The following is a 17670-nucleotide window of genomic DNA, read 5'->3' as shown; positions in this document are numbered from 1 at the left end:
GGACTTGCAAGAAATAGTTGCCTGGCTGACTCCCTAGTTAGACTCCCTAGTTAGAGTTCAACAGCAAGCAAAGATTTATGTCCAGATATTTTGGATATCTGGATTTTTGGATATCCAGATATTTAGGATTTGATAATGAAAGCTTTTATAAATATACAAATGCTGTTGATTTATACCAATTAATTTACATTGGTTCTTGCCATCTGCAGTGCTTTTTTCTCTTACCAGTGCCTCTAAATGAACTGTTGAGGCAGTAAGTGCCAGTTGAAATTTAAAAAAGCAATAAGGAGTGGTCTACTGAAGGGAAATTTGAAACTAATTCTGCTTTGAAGGTCCCTGAAATTTTATTCGCTGCGTAATCAGAAGTTTTTTAAGTGCATAAATTTCTAAGTTCTGCCAATAAATGTAAGTAGAAAAGGGGAGCAGAAAAAAGCAAAAAGGGCACAAAAGTGTTTTTGTACTGAAAGGCAGAAATGGTGTTCATAAAAAACTCTCTGACGGGGGTTGGTTGCTCCTACTGACCTATGGCAGGGTGCATTTTTCTGCTTTTGTAGTGTGGTTTGTTCACTTCAGCATCCATGACTTAGTCCTGTAATGTTCACAGAAGTACGTCTATGACTAATATCCTATGCATACTCATAGCAAATAAGTTCCAATGACATCAGCAGAAAATCTGGCTATAAATCTGTTAAAATCAATCACAGATTACTTTTTCATTCAAAATTTAGTGTGCAGAAACAAATGCAAAATTTTGAAAAATTGTGTCATATATAAAACAAACTATTCATGAACAATCTAATTTTGGTAGGCTTAATAGTTTTTAATGTGTGCACATTCAATAATTTGACACATTCCAATGAAATGTTACAAATAGTGGAAAACGTGCTTTCTGTTGTATGTTGTTAGATATATGCAGCTTGATCCTAACTGTATTTACATACAATGAAGTATAAACATGCTTTTCCATAAGCGTGTAGGTGAAGGCAATTAAGCTGTGCAATCTTGCGCACTCACAGGCAAATCTTCTGGTGTTAAATGGCTTTCTTCCCCAGTAAATTTGCTTTGGATTTCAGCTTCAGTTAAGGAAAATCATTGCTAACTAATTAACAGCGCCAGTACAACCGCCAAGATCACAGAGATTACACAGTTGCACAGTGATCCTAAACCATACCAGGACTCAGTCCTAAAAACAGACCAAGTAGAAGAACCCTCTGAGTATACGCAGAGTGCATTTCTTTATCACCTGGGATAGGAGCAAGGTGGCATCTACGCATAGGCTGTAATTAACCAGTGTCACAGGGGACCTCCACGGTTCCTATTCATATCCATATTCCGTCTTGATTTTGTTACCATCCTAGTACAGAATTTATTTATTTACAAGATTTTTTTAGCCGCGCCGTTACCAGTGGTCTCTGAGCGACGTACAACAATAATGCTACAGACCTTTCTCTGGTTGGGGACACCGACGGTAGGTAGGAGTGGCTCTCTTCTTACCTGCTTTTCATTTTCTCCAATTGCAAGGAAGGTGGGACGCCCCAATTCTCTCGTCTCCTCAGTCCCTGCATAAAATGACAAAGAACTCCTTCCCGTTCTCAAGTGACGCCCAGTTAATAGTCCCCCGCGAAGGAGACCGCCCGCTTAATTCCCCGACACGGGTCTCACAAACTCTCGGGTCCCACGGCCGGCTCAGTCCTTTCCCAGGTTTCGCGTGAGCAGCAGGGCCTGCCGTTACCCTGGCAACGGCCTGCTTTGGGTAGGCTTGTTCTGTAATCAGGAGAGGGAGAACCTTGTAGCCAATCAACGCTTCGGTGGTTTAATCCAGAGGCCCGCGTGCTTGTGATAGGCGGAGCCGCTTGTACTTCAGCCGACCGCGGTCGCTGAGCGAAGGTGTGGTAATAATGGTTTGCCTTCAAAGGGAGTCTATGGGGAGCGGACGAGTCACTTCTGCCAACACCGGGGTGGTGGTGGGGGGAGGGGAGCCCGTGCCGCTTCCGCATCGTTAATGTCTTTGTTATTGTAATGTGCGCGGTGTTGCAAGGGTCTGTGTTGTGCGCTCGCCTTATACTACCAGCATGCCACTATCCACGCACGCCGAGCCCAGAAAACCCCCTGAGAACCACCTTTGAAGGAAGTCGCACTGATGTTCGTGCGGCAGAGCTTGAAAAATTACTGGCCATTCTGGCTGGGGATTCTGGGACTGGTAGTCCAAAAAAGTAATCTTTCCGAGCTCTGCAGTGGGGCAAATCTAGGTGAGTGTAGCAGATAACTAGGAAAACCGTTCTCCGTTTCATTGTGATTTTTCTTCTTCAAGTCACCTTCTTGCTGACCTGCAATAACTGACAGCTAGTGGACCATGACATTGTGAGCCTGAGGAGCAGGTGATTCCCCTCCTTGCTGAGCTAAGTTAATGTTCAGAATACCTGGAATCCACTGTTATAAAAACAAAATCACAGAAATTATAGAAATTAAACAATAAATATGGTGTTCCCCCCAGCAATTGCATTTATTTATGTAATTTACTTTCTTGAGTCTGCCTGGCAGGGAGTTAAGGTAGAAGAAGAATATCTGTGAAGGTTCTCTGTCATCCAGTTGAGGTTATCTGGAAGTGGAGTCATGGCAACTGGACTTATTTCTTATTAGGTTGACACTGTTCACTACTCATCCAAGTAGCTTCTTCAGTCTGAGGTGAGTTGGTAGGAGACCCCTGATGTATCCTCCCCTTTGGTTTCACTTCCCTCTGGTCTGAATAGGCTTGTATGATGGACAAAGGATGTGTGTGTTTGTGAAAATCCCACTCCTGCAGTCCTTCTCCACCCATAGTCACGGGTCAACAACAGTTTTAGAAGCAGAAAGGTGGCTTTATTGCTCAATAGCAATCTAACAGTTCATCAGGGCCCAGCCATGGAAGAAAATACATGCGTAAGTAGGTTACCACTTCTGCAGGAAAAAGCTAATAACTGAATCACAGGAAAAGGCTTGGTATGGTCATATGTTCACACCTTACTGAACACATTAAACAGTCACGTCTAGGCTACTGCATGAGATAATATATATGTATATGTATACAAATCTCAGTTTGCCCGCATATAGAAAATGGAGTGTAAATATTGGTCTTTTTAATGGGTTCCCAGCCCTACAGGAGAAAAATAAATCTACTAAAATCACATAATCTATAGTATTGTGTTTGTATCCTTCAGCAGGAACCATTACCAGACCATATTGGAGCTCTCTGGGGTGTATACTGAACTTTTTTTTTCAGAGTACTTACAAACACATAATTGAGATATGCTTTCTTCCACAACCTCCTTTTGTGTCCATGCAGCCTATGCAAGAAACAGACATGGATCCCAAAGGAGTCATTTGTGCTCTGACATATGGCTGCTGTGCAATACCACAGAGAGGCATTTTCCAAGGGCATACAGAACCCTGCTAGATATGTAGATGGTGGAGTTGTGTGGTGATGAAGCAATTTTCCTCTTAAGCTGCAACAAAAAATGGAAATTGTTTCAGGCTCAGATGGCTGAATGAGATGTGTGAGGCTTGGGAAGTAGAACATGTCCATTCTGATGGTCTGAAAATAACATAGTAAAAGAAGTCTGAGTTTTGAAAATAAGTGCCTGTGCATCTTTAAGAATACAAGAAAGGACATGCAAGATCTGATCAAAATGTGACATTCTCCTAAAAACTAACAGGTCAGGGACAGATCAACACAGAAGGAACAACAAACTTGTACCAGCTAGAATGTAATTAGACAAGGCTAGAGTCAAATCCTGGTGCAAATTTTTTCTGTGTTTAGCACTCCTGTTCAAATGTCCACTTTACTGTCGTCACAAAGCATGTTCAGATCTCTCTGACCTGTTTGTTAGAAAATTTGCATCTTCAAGTCACTGCTTAGAACCCAACCCCAAGTTGTTTTTGGTACCTAAGGCTAATAATCCAACTGACACATCTCCCATCTGCAAAAGAGAATAGAGGAAATTGTTAGTCTTCAATAAGATGGCAGTAAAGATGCAATAACAATCATTTCAAGAACCAGCATATCAGTAGACCCAAAATTTGCTGCCCAAGGCAGCTGTTTCACTCTGCCTAGTATTAGAGCCAACTCTGAGAAGTCACCAGGGTCAGCATCACTAAAGTCTGTAAATTGCACTAGTGGTTTTTTTAGATATGGTGTGATCTCTGTGTCTACATTGTGCCTTTCCCAGAAAATCAAATCACCTTTTTGTTTTTTTCTCAGATCATGAATTTAACTTTTACTTACAGAGTCAGGTGTGTCTTAGTATACAGGAGAGAGGCAGACTTCCCTTAACATCTCACTATTTGCTATGCTTCCAGGGGTTAAAGGTAGCTGTGGTCCAGAACTAGGGAAAGCCAACTTTTGGACTAAAATTCCCAGAATACAGGGGGATTCTGGTAGTTGTAAACCCCAAAAATAACTTTTCCAATGTCTGTCAAAAGCAACCAGAGGGCACCAAACTAGGGAAGGTTGCTTTGATTGTGTCTAGACTAAAATGACACAAGTGGATTTTGAAAGCTACTGAGATGTTAGGTTAAAATAGCAAAGTTTTATTCTTTCGTCCCACCTCAGTTATTTCTGCAGACACAGAAACAAAGCTGCTTCATAAATATATAGTTACTTCATTGGAAAAGCAAGGGCTAAAGCTTTATGATGGTGCTTTCGCTTTCTGATAGGACCACCCACCATGAAGCCAAGAGGACAGCTGAGGGGTTCATGCATTAAAGCAGTGGTCCCCAACCTTGGGCCTCCAGATGTTCTTGGACTACAACTCCCAGAAGCCTTCACCATCACCTCTGCTGGCCAGGATTTCTGGGAGTTGAAGTCCGAGAACATCTGGAGGTCCAAGGTTGGGGACCACTGCATTAAAGGATCCCTAAGCCTCAAGCGTGCTATCAGAATACAGGAAACACCTGACGTTGATACAGCCCTAAGTTCAGAACACAAGAGAGGGGATTCAGGTCTGTTATTTCAGGCATGATCACTGAGCATCCACACAATATTTTTAGATGTCAGCTTTTATCTGGATGAATCAGTATGGTCCATTTAGCCATGACTTGGCTGTGAAATATGCTAGTTCAACCATTGGGCAGATATATTTGGAGAAGCAATTATTCTGTTCCCTAATTGCAAAATGGAATAATAACCTAAAATAAAATATGATTATCGAACATACATGAGACCTAGATGCTAGAAAATAGGGTTTATGTAATTAGTGAAATATTAGAGTCATTGTGAAATTCATATAACATTGCCCTAAATTCCTCTCCAATAGTACATGGATAGAATCTTAACTTGCAACATTCTTTATCAATTTTTATGGAAATGAAGCAGTATCTGGCTCCCTTCACAATATATAGCAAAAGGTCAGAGAAACAGAATTTATCTAATTCTCATCATGATTGCAGACTGCAGAAATCCTCTTCCAGTAAACAGTGATGATTCAAAGTGCTGACTGGAGGAAAACTATAGCCAATATGTTGTTTTCTTACAAAAATGTGTTACTAACGAATGCTAGGAAACCTTTCAGTATTAAAACAGCATCATCAGCTAAATATCTTAGTCATATATTTTATAAATGGACTGCAATCTGATCATCTCCAACCCGACAATGTTCAGTTTTGTGTTGAAGGAGCTCTGTGACTGAGAAGAAACTCAAAAAGACGCAAATGGTGATTTTCAGGTGGTTACAGGCGATTTGTATGGTTGGCTGCAAAGCATACTGAATGTTGACAGCTGTCATATGAGAAATTTCCAGCAAGATGAATGCCGTAAATGAAACTATGCAAAAGCTGTGGAACTGTGAAGGATGAGCCATCAAATCAGCCGTCAGATAAACTGTATAAGACCAGATCTGTATAATCTGCGACCTCATCAGGCAAATGCAGCGCACCAGATATGCAGTGTAGATTTTTAGAATCGCTCCTTTGCTCCAGTCACCCACTCATGCAGACTCCTAAAAGAAAGCTGCCATGTATATTCTTCTTGGCTTCTCCTGTATTACAGCAAAAAGTTAGAAACAGAAGCAGAATGGTTACTTTTCCTCTACAACAGCTCCTGGAAGTCCCTAGCCAGCATGGCCAGTTCTGGCTGGGAGATTTTGGGTTGTGTAGCTCGTAAAGTACGTTGTCTAATCTCTGGGTGTAAAGTAACTATGCACTATATATTCTCAAGGCAGGTAAAGGCTTTAAATGACAATCCAGCTTGACTCACAACATTCTCATAAATTCACCTATCTACTATATATGTTTTCCATTCCTTAGGAGCAAAATTAATGCAAACACCAAGAATAAAGACAGAGTGGACATTAAGCATTGGTTGTCACACTTAGAGTAGATTCAGAAATAAATTGATCATCCTCCATCTCCTAATTATTGTATTGCCTAGCCAGATTAAGAGTTTTAGAGAAATCAAAAGCTTGCACAATTTTTGTGGCATTGAAGTTGTTCCTAAAATATTCTCTGTGCATTTATTTTTTCCTTTTCTTTGTGGACCAATGCAGCTATTTTCTATACTGAAATCAGTGACTGAAGCAGGTAATTACTAACCAACACTCTCAAGGATGATGATTTTTAAATTGCACATGCCCTTTTTGATATGTTAAAATCTTGATAGTCAAGTTATTTTGTATTCTTCACTATGTGGGAAGATCAACTACACTGGCCTAAAGTAGTTTTAATTTTTTAGTGAAAATACTGGTTTGCCTTGAGTCAACTGCCACATTTCTCCTTTTTGGCATCTGCTCCCTACCCCACCTCTCTGAAACAGTTGCCTAACGTTTGTTGAGCGTCTACAGTTTCTTTCTCACAACACATATTCTGGCAATAGATTTTTAACACAAGAATAAGCAGACAAATGGAATGGCATTTTCAAGCATATCTGCATTTTGGTCTGCATTATTAACACACAAATGCACGCACCCAAGCACATGTACTTGTATACAGAGACACTCTTAATTGTGCAGATACTCAAAGATAAAGCATACTTTCATTATGACCTTGCTTCTGGTCTCTGAGGAACAACTTGTGTTTGACTTGCATGTAGAAGTGCATCTGATGTTCATCTTCTGGCACTTCCAAGACTAAGCACTGTACTGTATTTTAATGTGAGCTTTTGTGGATCTAGTCCGCTTCCTCAGACTTTGTCCATGAAAGCTGATGTTAAAATATAGTAGTTAGTCTTTAAGTTTCCACAATATTTTTGTCTCTTTTGGTTTTGCTTTTTGTGTGTTATGTGTGTATGGACTGAATCGATACTTCTTTGAAGAGCCAAACCATACATTCTTACAACTTGCACTGCAGTGAGGTACTGTTCCATTGTTTTAACAAAGAGTTCACACCACACACAGAATTTTCCTATGCCATGTCATACCAGTTTGGTCCAAAAAATTTCTTCTAACTTCTGAATTAGCATCATTTATCTCCAGGAAGCCAGATAAATTATTAATTGGGAGCCTTGGATGGAAACCCTACTAGTTTGATACCATGCCCGCATTTATGCTTTGTGTGTTTGTTTATTGTTGCTTTTATCTTAACCCCATCTCAAGTGCATCCTGGCAAGGGCTCTTCAGAACAGGAACTCTGCTTGCTAGATGCTGCAAAGCCACCAGTCTCAGCTTTACTTTCCATAGCAACCAATACCTTATGATCAACATTATTCTGTTTCATGGGTTGGGTTGCCATGGCAAAGTACTTGTGTCATATAGTTAAATGGTAAAAGGAAGCACTTTGCTTTTTTTCAGAAACAGAACACAACAAAATGGTCAAATGCAATCTCAAAAGCTTCTAAGTTTCTGACCTGCCTGAAGCAACTTGTAAAGAGGTGCCAAAGGTTTTACTGATAAAGCGAGCACAGAAAGGGGCTTCAGAGTGAGAACGTGGGTTTTCTATACCCAGTGATGAAGATTAATTCAATGCCTTGGTCTATCCTACGTTCATAAGGCATCAACCATAATTAATAGGGAAGCATCAGTGATGGTTTTTAACTTCATATAAGAAAAATTCACATGAATTTTATTGGTCAACTCAGGGACTGTTTGGAGGAGAAATAAAATGTGATCACAGTCTTAGTTATCCAGGGTTCTATCATAGCAGGATCTATTGCAGAACCAATAATCATGGGCTAAAAGAGGGAACCCATAAGAGGTGACCAAGCATGGAAATGTTGCTACTTTTAAAGAATATAATTCCCAGAATCCCTCAACCAGCATTGTGAGTACTTTGGGAGGATAATGAGGAAGCTGAGGTTCACTCCTCCAATAATATTTTATTAGAGAAGATAGCCATATCTGAGATACCAGCCTCTGGTCTTAATTTTTTCTAAATTGCCCTTCACTGTCTACATGATTTTTTTTCAAAGCATTAGCATTTGCATAAAAACCCAGGTGGAATTTGGATTGCATGGTTTCTAAGAAATACAGATGACCAATTATTTGCCCTGAAAAATAAAATCATGTTTCCAGGATATCTTTTTTCAAATATAGAATACTGGGTGTGGTTTTAATGCTTCCCTGTGTATCTGCCTATGATCTCTTAGAATGCAAGCTCAAGCCACAGTGCTCAGATATGTCTCTCAACATACATGCATCAAGATATGTATCAGTGGCCTGAATCCAGTTGCCAGTTTATGCTTGTGTAAATGAAATGGTTTACATCACAGTGGCAAATTTCTCCTAGTTAATAAGAGGTTGGTTATGTTCCTGGGCACTTGTTTAATTGGTGCACATTTGGGAACACAGCCAACACTTTATGCTAATTAGCATCAATCTGACTCTGTGACTTACACCATTTAACTTATGCAAGTATACATCAGCAAGTGGGTTATGTCCAATGTGTGCCACTATGATCAGACAACAGCAATTGTACTGGGGTGTTTTCACTGTTTATCTTTTAAATCCCCCTCTGTTAGGACTGCTGTCAATGCCAAGGGATCAACCAAGAGCTAGGCTTTGGACATTTTCCCCATCTTATCCAGGATGTGCTGATGTTTTTCATCAGTCAAATAGCTATGTGCTGACCTCAGAGTGCTCTAGAGAAGTCATATAGGGCGGTCATCAGGGCAAGGCGCAGCTGCCACAGCAACAGGGGTGGTATGACATGTGCGCAGTTGCTCATGAAGGAACACCCTCCACCACACACTTGGCTTTGTGGAAATCCACAGCAGCATATCTTCAAGGAAGCTCTGGAAAGCTGTTGTGATATTGTAACTAACAATGTTAGCATTGTGCCAGCAAGTCCCTGGTTCTTATGCTGCCTTGGCCTTGTTGTTCTCTCTGTACTCTTCATACAAATATTAGCCTGTCTTGCTAGGTTATTGTAAAATTATTTGAGTTTATGGTGTAAAATAACTTCTGAGTAGACAAATAAATGTCTGCTCAGAGGTAAACCTCACTGGGAATGCAACTACACCACAGCTGATCCCATGGTTTATGCCAGAGTTTACATGGTTAAATTTGCTGGGGTTTTTGTTAGGTTTGTTTTTGGTCAACCATATGACATACAGTGGTGTCTCGCATGACGACGATAATCCGTCCCATTGAAATCACTGTTTAGCAAAATCGTCGCCATGCAAAAACCCTTTCCCCATTGGAATGCATCGAAACCCGGTTTAATGTGTTCCAATGGGGAAAATACAGTACCTCATTGTCCAGCGAAGATCACTCAAGCCATTTTGCAAGCGACAATCAGCTGTAAAAATGGCTGCCCTGTGAAGCATGGGTCCGGAAAACACAGGGCAGCCATTTTGCGATGCCGACGATCAGCGGAAAAAATTGTTGTCTTGGGAACAAACAGTTCGCAAAGCACGGACCTAATCAATGTCCAGCGAAAATCCCCCATAGGAACAACTGTTTTGCGAATCGCTATAGCGATAGTAAAAAGTCATCGTTATGCGGATTCATTGTTTAGCCGGGTCGTCATCTTACGAGGTACCACTGTACTGGATTTGCTTGGGAGGTAATTCCAAAGCCTGAGAGTAGCCATACAGAAGGTTCTTTCTCAAATCCTCGCCTAAGAGGCCTTAGAAGACAATGGGACTCAAAAAAAGGTGTCTCCCACTGTGGCGTTTACCCCGTGGCCCCTGTTTGTCTCACTAAACAAAGAGCTCACAAAGGCAAACCATAGCACCTCTTGATACGCTGCCACCAGTTGATCTCCTTATCAACTTAGAAAAGACGAAGGTCCATTCAGTACTGACTTTTTAATAGAACAGATTTATTGATTACAGTTGGTTTCTGGAACAATTTATAAGCACATTCTTCAAGTTTCATCAGGCTACAATATTAACCTTCTATAGTAATTATCACAGTTTACACTCAGACTAATCACTCCTCGGACCCCAAACTATCCTTCTCTCCCTGGTTCCTAACACAGACTCTGACTGACTCCTCCTCTCTCAGGCTCTGCCTTTTAACATCTCTTTTGGCCCCAGCTCTTAACCACATCAGCGTATAACTCATGAATAATACATAATTTATTGCATAACTTAGGGTGAACACTACACCCACTGATCTCAAAGCCTGGACAGGCTTGCATGGGAGAATACAATGTTTCAGATAGTCTGTACCTAAAGTGTATACTGTATCGGACATGCAAATCTCAACCAGGACCTTGAATTGTGTCTGGAAACAAAGGAATGGGCAGTAAAACTGTTCTAACAAAGGACTGATCTGTGCCTGTCATTGTCCCTTCTTCAACAATCTGGCTGCAGCGCTTTAGCCCAGCTGAAGCTTCTGCATAGTCTCCAAAGACGGCTCCATGTACAGCATGTTAAAGTAAACAAAGCAGGAAATAACTAAGCCATGGTCACTACAGCAAAACCAGACACCTCTAGGAAGGGGTGCAACTAATGCACTAGGATTAATTGTGAAAATGTGCTCCTAGTCACCACTGACAACTGGGCATCCAGCTCCAGGGATGAATGCAGCAGTAGCACAGCCAAACTGCAAAGCTGAGTTTTCATGGGCAGTGTAGCCCCATTCAGTACATCCTAAATCCCTATTTCTTGATTATTATTTTTTGACCAAGAGCCTTCAACACTAAAAATGTACTATACAGCATGTAGTCCCCAACATCCGTGGCGCTCCCAGCACGGGCCCAGTCCCCCCCCCCCCCAATTTGGGGCCATCGGGGAGAATGTTGATTTTGCTCAGGATTACTGTCTACACTTGCAGTGGGCTTCAGCTAGGACCAAGTTTTTCCCAGCCCGGCCTAGAGATACTGAGCTTTTTGGTGCGTCAAATGTGTCCACTTAGCTATGGGTTTCTCTTGCCCCTAGGTGGAATGAGATATTTCTTTGACCTCTTAGCTGTACTCACTTAAAAGTCCAGCATAACATTTTTGCTGCCAATGTTTGGAGTTAGGACTGGAAGACACTTACAGGGAGTGGTGACTTTCACCTTCTTTATAGAGTTGTGGTACCCTACTGTGCAAGTTTGTGTGAAGTAATGAGAACACTCTCAGGTAATACATAAATTATACAACTTACAGTAGACATAGCAAGAAATGTTTGTAAGTCAATTTACAGTAGACATAACAAGAAATGTTTGTAAGTATGCATTTTATTGGCATGTGAAGGTAGAGTTGCCAGTTAGCCAACTGCTGTCCATAACAGGCATGTCCAGCTTGCATATCGTATGCAATATGCAAGTTGGACATGCCTGTTGTCAATAGCATATCAATTTGTCATATGTCATCAACAGAATATCCATGTTCTCCTTATTTGTGTTCCCAGTTATTAGAGACAGAAGGAAATCCCCTATGTGGGTAGCAAGCAGGAGGAAAATCATACCAGTTAAGAAATGTTTCCAACCTTCCACACTGAGCACCCAATGACTGAAAAACTTTCAGTGCTTCACAAAATTACAGAGAGCTGGAGTTGCTACCCTATTCTCTTGCAGAACGGTGGCACCCTGACTTTCAAAAACCCTTGCTTAAGGAAGTTCAGCTGAAACCAACATTAGAGTCTTTTTTGGCACCACATCAAAACATTTTATTTACCAACAAAGGCATTTTAAATGACAATTGTTTTTGCTTGTAATATTTTTATTGCTTGCTGCCTCTCATCTTTATTGTTTGCATTACTTATTTGTTTTTCCATAATATTCTATTTGTAATTCTGAATTTTTAATATACACTATCTAGGAATCTATTAGGGTGAAACATAGCTTAAAATTCTTAATAAATAAACAAGCTATATAATATGGTTTAACATCAGAAGCATTCACAGCTTATTTTTTAGTCTTCTTGTACTGTAATTCCAGGATTGTTAAATCATAGACTAAATAGCTTTAATCACACTAGTAATTTCATTTTCACTAGATTGAAAGCCTGTGAGATAGGATTGGAGTCACTGATCTTCTATGATTTTACTTGTCATACAGAATTTGTGTCATCCAATCCCATATAAACTTGCTATTATAGTCTTTTAGAAACAGTCTTAATTAAGCAAAAACGATCTTTGTCATTGCAAGCATATACTGGAAATCACACAGGGATTCTAAACTAGACCAAACTAAAATTAAACCACTGTCCAGAAATATTTGTGCTTTACATGGGCTGTATATATTATCTCAGCAGACAGTAATAGTTTCCTTCAAAAACAGGCCATTTGCTTATAAATTACAGTATTCCGTGCCAAAAATTGAGGGATGAAAAGAAAAACATATTTGATGATAAATGCTACAGATCAATTTTAGGCAAACCAAAATAATTTACACATAAGTGGACTGATTTGCATATGTTATCCCACATTTGCATGGGCTAGCTAGACCTCTGCTAAAAAGTGCTGTGGTGTGGAAACCTTACCTTCTGCCAGCTGACATAGTTTTGAGATTATTATGAGACACAAAGGTATATATTGCAGTATGTGATAATTCTGAGAAATGTTAAAGAAGCAGGTTGTACTTCAGCATAAGCAAGTAGAATCAACAAGTAAGGGCGATCCTTTCCTTTGTAAAATGAAGCAGGCAAAAGATTCCATAAAGACATGCATCTTCCTGCAGCTGAGATGCTACAATCACTGGGATCAGACCACACCTTTCGCCCCCCATCGTAATGGTGTCCACAAGTGTATCACTTTGGTTTATTGATTTTATTTTGATTCACAGTTATATCCTTACATTTGCTACAAATGAGCTAAAGCCAGTATATGCATTTCTTCTCTCCCACAACTTTATGATCACAGTAACCCTAACTTCAGCTGTAGTCACACCAGCAAAAGGTTTCTGAGTTACTACTCGTGAGTTTCAACTCTTTTTTTTTGGGGGGGGGGTTTCAGACAACGCATGACAATTACTGATTCTTTTATCTCCGCATCAAATCCAGCCTGCTGGGAAGCTACTACTATATTTGCTCTGTACAGTACTAGCTGGCATTCCATACAAAACTGATTCATTTCCTTTACATCTGATGTGGAGTTCCACCACCATCATCAGCTGTTGTGTGACTCCCTTAATTTTTTTCAAAATATTTTTGAAATGGAAATGTTGGTTAATTGGTATGCTTCTGTCAAAAGGGCTGTGGGGTCTCCACCGCTGAGGATCATGCAGTGTGGAAAAATGAAAAAAAATGCTCCTGGTCAGTATGTGGCCCGCAAGGGCGTTTTGCCAACACACAGATGTACCTGCACAAAATTTTAAAAGGGAGGAGGGAAGGGGGGCAGAGAAATATACAAAAAGAGGGATATGCCCCACTGCAGCGTGTAGACAAACGTACCACATCTAATTAAACTAAAAAAGGCAGAACAGTTTAAAAATGAAGGAACCTCTATCATGGGGTATATGTCACGTGGTTACAACGTGCAACTTTACAGGAAGGAGAAGGTGCAGGAAAACGGGGGCATTTCCCAAGTTGCAGCTAGGCCAGCCCTCTAACCACTGCACCACACTGCCACTCCTATGGGGAAATGTACGTCCCAAGCCATTACCTGCAGCAGCATGTTAGATGCTCTCAAACTGCATCTTAATAGGATTTTCAAGGTACAGTATATGAAACAATTCTAGTGGCTTTACCAGTGCCATGAGTTTCAACATCTTAGTGGGAATTTAAACCCAGTTTTCCTGAATTCTAATCCATCACTTTATTCACTAGGCTACACTGGATCTCACTGCAGTCCTAGAGGAGCAGTAATCTCAAAAGAGCTTTCAGCTTTTAGCATAAATTCCCCCCACACCCACAACCAAACGACGTGCTGAGATAAAACTCCATCCTAGACAGAGAGGTTTACCAAAGAGATGTGCAACATTGATGTCCAATCATAGCCTCTCACAAAATATAGTACATAATTAGACAGTACAGTCATTTATACTGGGCGAGAATGTGTTCGTAAACATGCTTTGAAAGGGGAGAAAAAGTGGACAGGCGATCCATTACCATCCCTTCCGCCCTCTTGAAGGCTCGAAATCACTTAGGAACCTTTTAACGACACGCGGTGTTCTCCTTAAATCAGGATGAGGACAAACCTAAAAGCTGTTTCCCCCTGTTCAGGACTTCAACGAACCATCATCACCGTTGGGAATGTGCCACAGAGTCCCTCACTGACGCGTTTTTGCGGAAACACCCTTCGAGGGCGACAATGTTTTCATTCAGACGAAAGGAATCAGGGGCGGGAAGGGAACGCGAAGGACCCTCGCTGGTTTCCTTCCTTTGTGTGATTTCCACACACACACCCTCCCCCTCCCCCAAGGCGGGTGTGGTCGCCTCACACCCCGGCTCATTTCACAGCCTGGCACTTCGCCGTCTCCCGCCCGCCCGCCGCGCACAAGGAGACAACGACGCCGGCGGGTGGGCGGGCAGGTAGGCAGGCAGGCAGGCGGGTGTGACCCATAGGCCCTAATGGTGGGGCGGCAGCAAGGAGGCGCAGGCGGACACGCAGAGCCAGCGGTGCGACACCCCGACCATTTACACAGCAAAGGGTGTGTTGCTGTGTGTTGTTAAAAAAAAAAAGGAAGAAGAAAAGCAGTGGCAGGAAATGGGGACACTGCCGAGGGGAACCTTTGCCGAGCAAGGGAGAGGGACAGACAGGGACAGAGGGAAGCCTGGCCATGGAGAGGAAGAGGAAAGAGGCAGGCGCTTCCCCCCCCTCCCCGCCGCCTCATCCGCAGCAGAAAGGGAGCGAAGGGGGGGGGCTTCTTTGACCGGAGGAAGCCGCGCGCTCTAAAAAAATAAAATAAAAATAAGCTCCGCCGGAGGCGCTCGGGCTCTCCCTTTCCCGGCGCGGCGCCCGGTCCCTTCCTCCCGCTCGAGCCAGCACAGACCTCCCAGGGCCCAAGGCCAAAGCGGCGGCGGCGGCGGCGGCAGCGGGAGGGGCGGCGGCAACAACTCTGGGCGTGATTGACAGGGCCTGCAGCCCACCACGAGGTCGGAGGAGCGGAGGAGCCGCGGCCGGGCGCCCCGAGGTTGAGGCGGAGCGCCTATCAGCTGCTCCGGGAGGGTTGCGAGGGGCTGGTGGGCGGCGGCGGCAGCGACGACGAGCGGAGTTTGGGCGTGGGCTGCTCGCTCCGTGCCTGGGACTCGGCTCGTGTGCGCACACATGCACCGCCCCCCTTCACACACACAGACATACATACAATTGTCCGACCCGACGCCGCCGTCACAGCAGCAGCAGCAGCAACAGCAGCAACAACAACAACAACAGCCACCTCAGCCACCTCAGCCAGCCGGCCTTGGCGTTCGGTGCCAATGCGAGGAGGGCGCTGCAAGCCGGGGGCTCCTCCGCCGCCTAGGTGGAAAGTTCACCTCTGCGTCGGGCCAACAGAGAACTGACGAAGAGCGGGTGGAGGCGAAAGGGACGTCGGCGTCGGGGATTTTCCCTGCACCTTCCACCAGCCAGCTGCCCGCCCTCCGTGCAAACTTTGCATTCCTCTCCACGCGTCCTTTGAAAAGCCCCGCTTCACTCCCTGCAGGAAGCCCAGCCTTGCTCTCCTCCTGCCTTGCGACCCAAAGAGCCTCGTTGGGGGCAGGGGGCGGGGCGGGGGATCAGGCGCCGACATTAGGTGAGTGAAACCTCCTCCTCCCGCCCGAGCCTATTTTGCTACAGTATTTGTGTGTTATGTGTGTGTGTGTGTGTGTTTTGGGTGGTGGGGATAAATTGCCCGACGGTCGATTCTTTTTGCCTGCAAAGTAATGTGTTAGCGGTGAGTGAGCGGGTGGATGGGCCTTGGGCGTCGGTGGGTCCCCTCGCTCGCTCGCTCACCCGGTGGGAAAGGGCCGCTTCAGGTGTCGCTGGAGGCAAGCGGCGCCGCTACTGCGGTAGCTCAGCAAGCGTGTCCCAGGGAACATGTGTGGACGGGGGCGGGGTGGAGTCTCTGTGTGTGTGTCACGGGAAGGGGGGGAGGAACGAGTGCTAGCTGCAGCCTGACGTTAGGGAGCCTGGTCACCCGGAGCCGCCCTCCCCTCTGGGCTCCGCAGGCGGCGGCTGCTCTTTTTGCCTCCTTTCCCGGAACTCGGCTGCAGCTGCCGCCGCCGCCGCTGGAAAGCCGAGTCTCCAAAGTGCAGGGGTGGAGGAGGGCCCCCCCTCACAACTCACTCTGTCCTCTCCCCCCCCCCCTCAGCTTTGTTTATTTCCACGTAAAAGAGGGCCGCCCAGGATCCTGGGTGGGCGACCGGGAGGCGGGGGCAGTCTTTTGGGAGGTGGCCCGTCCTTTGGGAAGGCGAGCTCTGAAGGGCGTGTGGCAGGTGAAGATCCGGCGCTCCGGGAAGGCGACGCGTGTTCGGGAAAGGGGCCTCTGGGGCGGCAGGGTCGCTAGTTCGTGGGGTGTGTCTCTGGCTGGGTGGAGGCGGAGAGCCGGGGGAACCGTCTTACGTTGGGGGAGGAAGGGAGTCGCCACTGGTGTTCTTCAAGCATGTGGGTTTCCTTCTGAGGGTTTATATATTTTTGACTCCTCCCCTTTGTTGTTAGTCCTCCAGTTTTGGAAGACGATTCCCCCCCCGCAAAGAGCGGTTCATGGCGAGAGGTTTTAGGACGGGTCCCCAGTGAAGGGATCTCTGGGGGCAGAAAGCTTGGGTGACTGGGGGTGACTGCGTCTGCACAGATGATATGACAACGGTCGGTCGTGTTGCCTTGCCCCAGGAGAAGCAGCCCCCTTAGCGCGCAGGCTGGAACTGCTGCGGACCCTCACTTAAATGAGCTCACAGGATTCGCGGGGTTTTTTTCTCTTTGCCTTGCTTTTGCTGTACCCCAGAAATCTGACAGGGTTTGGGAGGAGGGTGTGGGGAGCTTGAGGATCACCTGCTGGCTTGCTTGTCTCCCCATTACCTTAATGACTCTGCTTTCTGCAAACACTTCCTGCCAGGCTAGAGAACAGGGGGCAGAAGGGGAGGGGCATTACATCCAGAATAAACCCACAGCCACAGGGGGTACTTCCTTTGCCTGCTTGTTTTCTTCTGCCAAAGCCTTTACGCTCATCTTTAGAATACAGTATATATATACAGTACATATATATTGTTGGGTATCTGTGTTTTCTCATGTGGCATCCAGCTGCAGTTTAGGGAGTGGCCAGAAATGATCATGAACGAAGTTGCTCACAGCTGCAGATCTAGAGGGCTGCTGTTCTTTCATCGGCAGCACTTCTGCCTCCCCCCTTTTTACAGCCCTAAACTGCTTCAAAGGGGGGAAGGGCCTAGAAGCAGGGATGTCCCCTCTGAATGGTAATGAGC

General features: G+C 44.3%; 2 protein-coding genes across 7 annotated transcripts in view; one reads left to right on the top strand and one right to left on the bottom strand.

Annotated features, from left to right (window-relative positions):
- The window catches only part of LRRC56 (leucine rich repeat containing 56), a 66402-nt gene extending 64514 nt beyond the window's left edge, over positions 1–1888 (bottom strand). For 2 of the 6 annotated variants that reach the window (XM_020784187.3, XM_078383649.1), the window contains exon 1: positions 1495–1877. The gene's annotated coding sequence lies outside the window, so the exon portion shown is untranslated. Of the gene's footprint in view, positions 1–1494 lie in introns of all 6 variants that reach the window. The other 4 variants (XM_020784189.3, XM_020784186.3, XM_078383648.1 and 1 more) reach the window with 4 other exon arrangements.
- Positions 1889–15323: 13435 nt separating this feature from the next.
- Positions 15324–17670, top strand: part of HRAS (HRas proto-oncogene, GTPase) — a 63013-nt gene continuing 60666 nt past the window's right edge. The window contains exon 1 of the mRNA XM_020784121.3: positions 15324–16007. The gene's annotated coding sequence lies outside the window, so the exon portion shown is untranslated. The remainder of the gene's footprint in view (positions 16008–17670) is intronic.

Source organism: Pogona vitticeps, chromosome 1, assembly GCF_051106095.1.
Source record: "Pogona vitticeps strain Pit_001003342236 chromosome 1, PviZW2.1, whole genome shotgun sequence".
Taxonomy (NCBI): Eukaryota; Metazoa; Chordata; class Lepidosauria; order Squamata; family Agamidae; genus Pogona; species Pogona vitticeps.
This window is presented reverse-complemented; position numbering and strand designations above follow the sequence as displayed.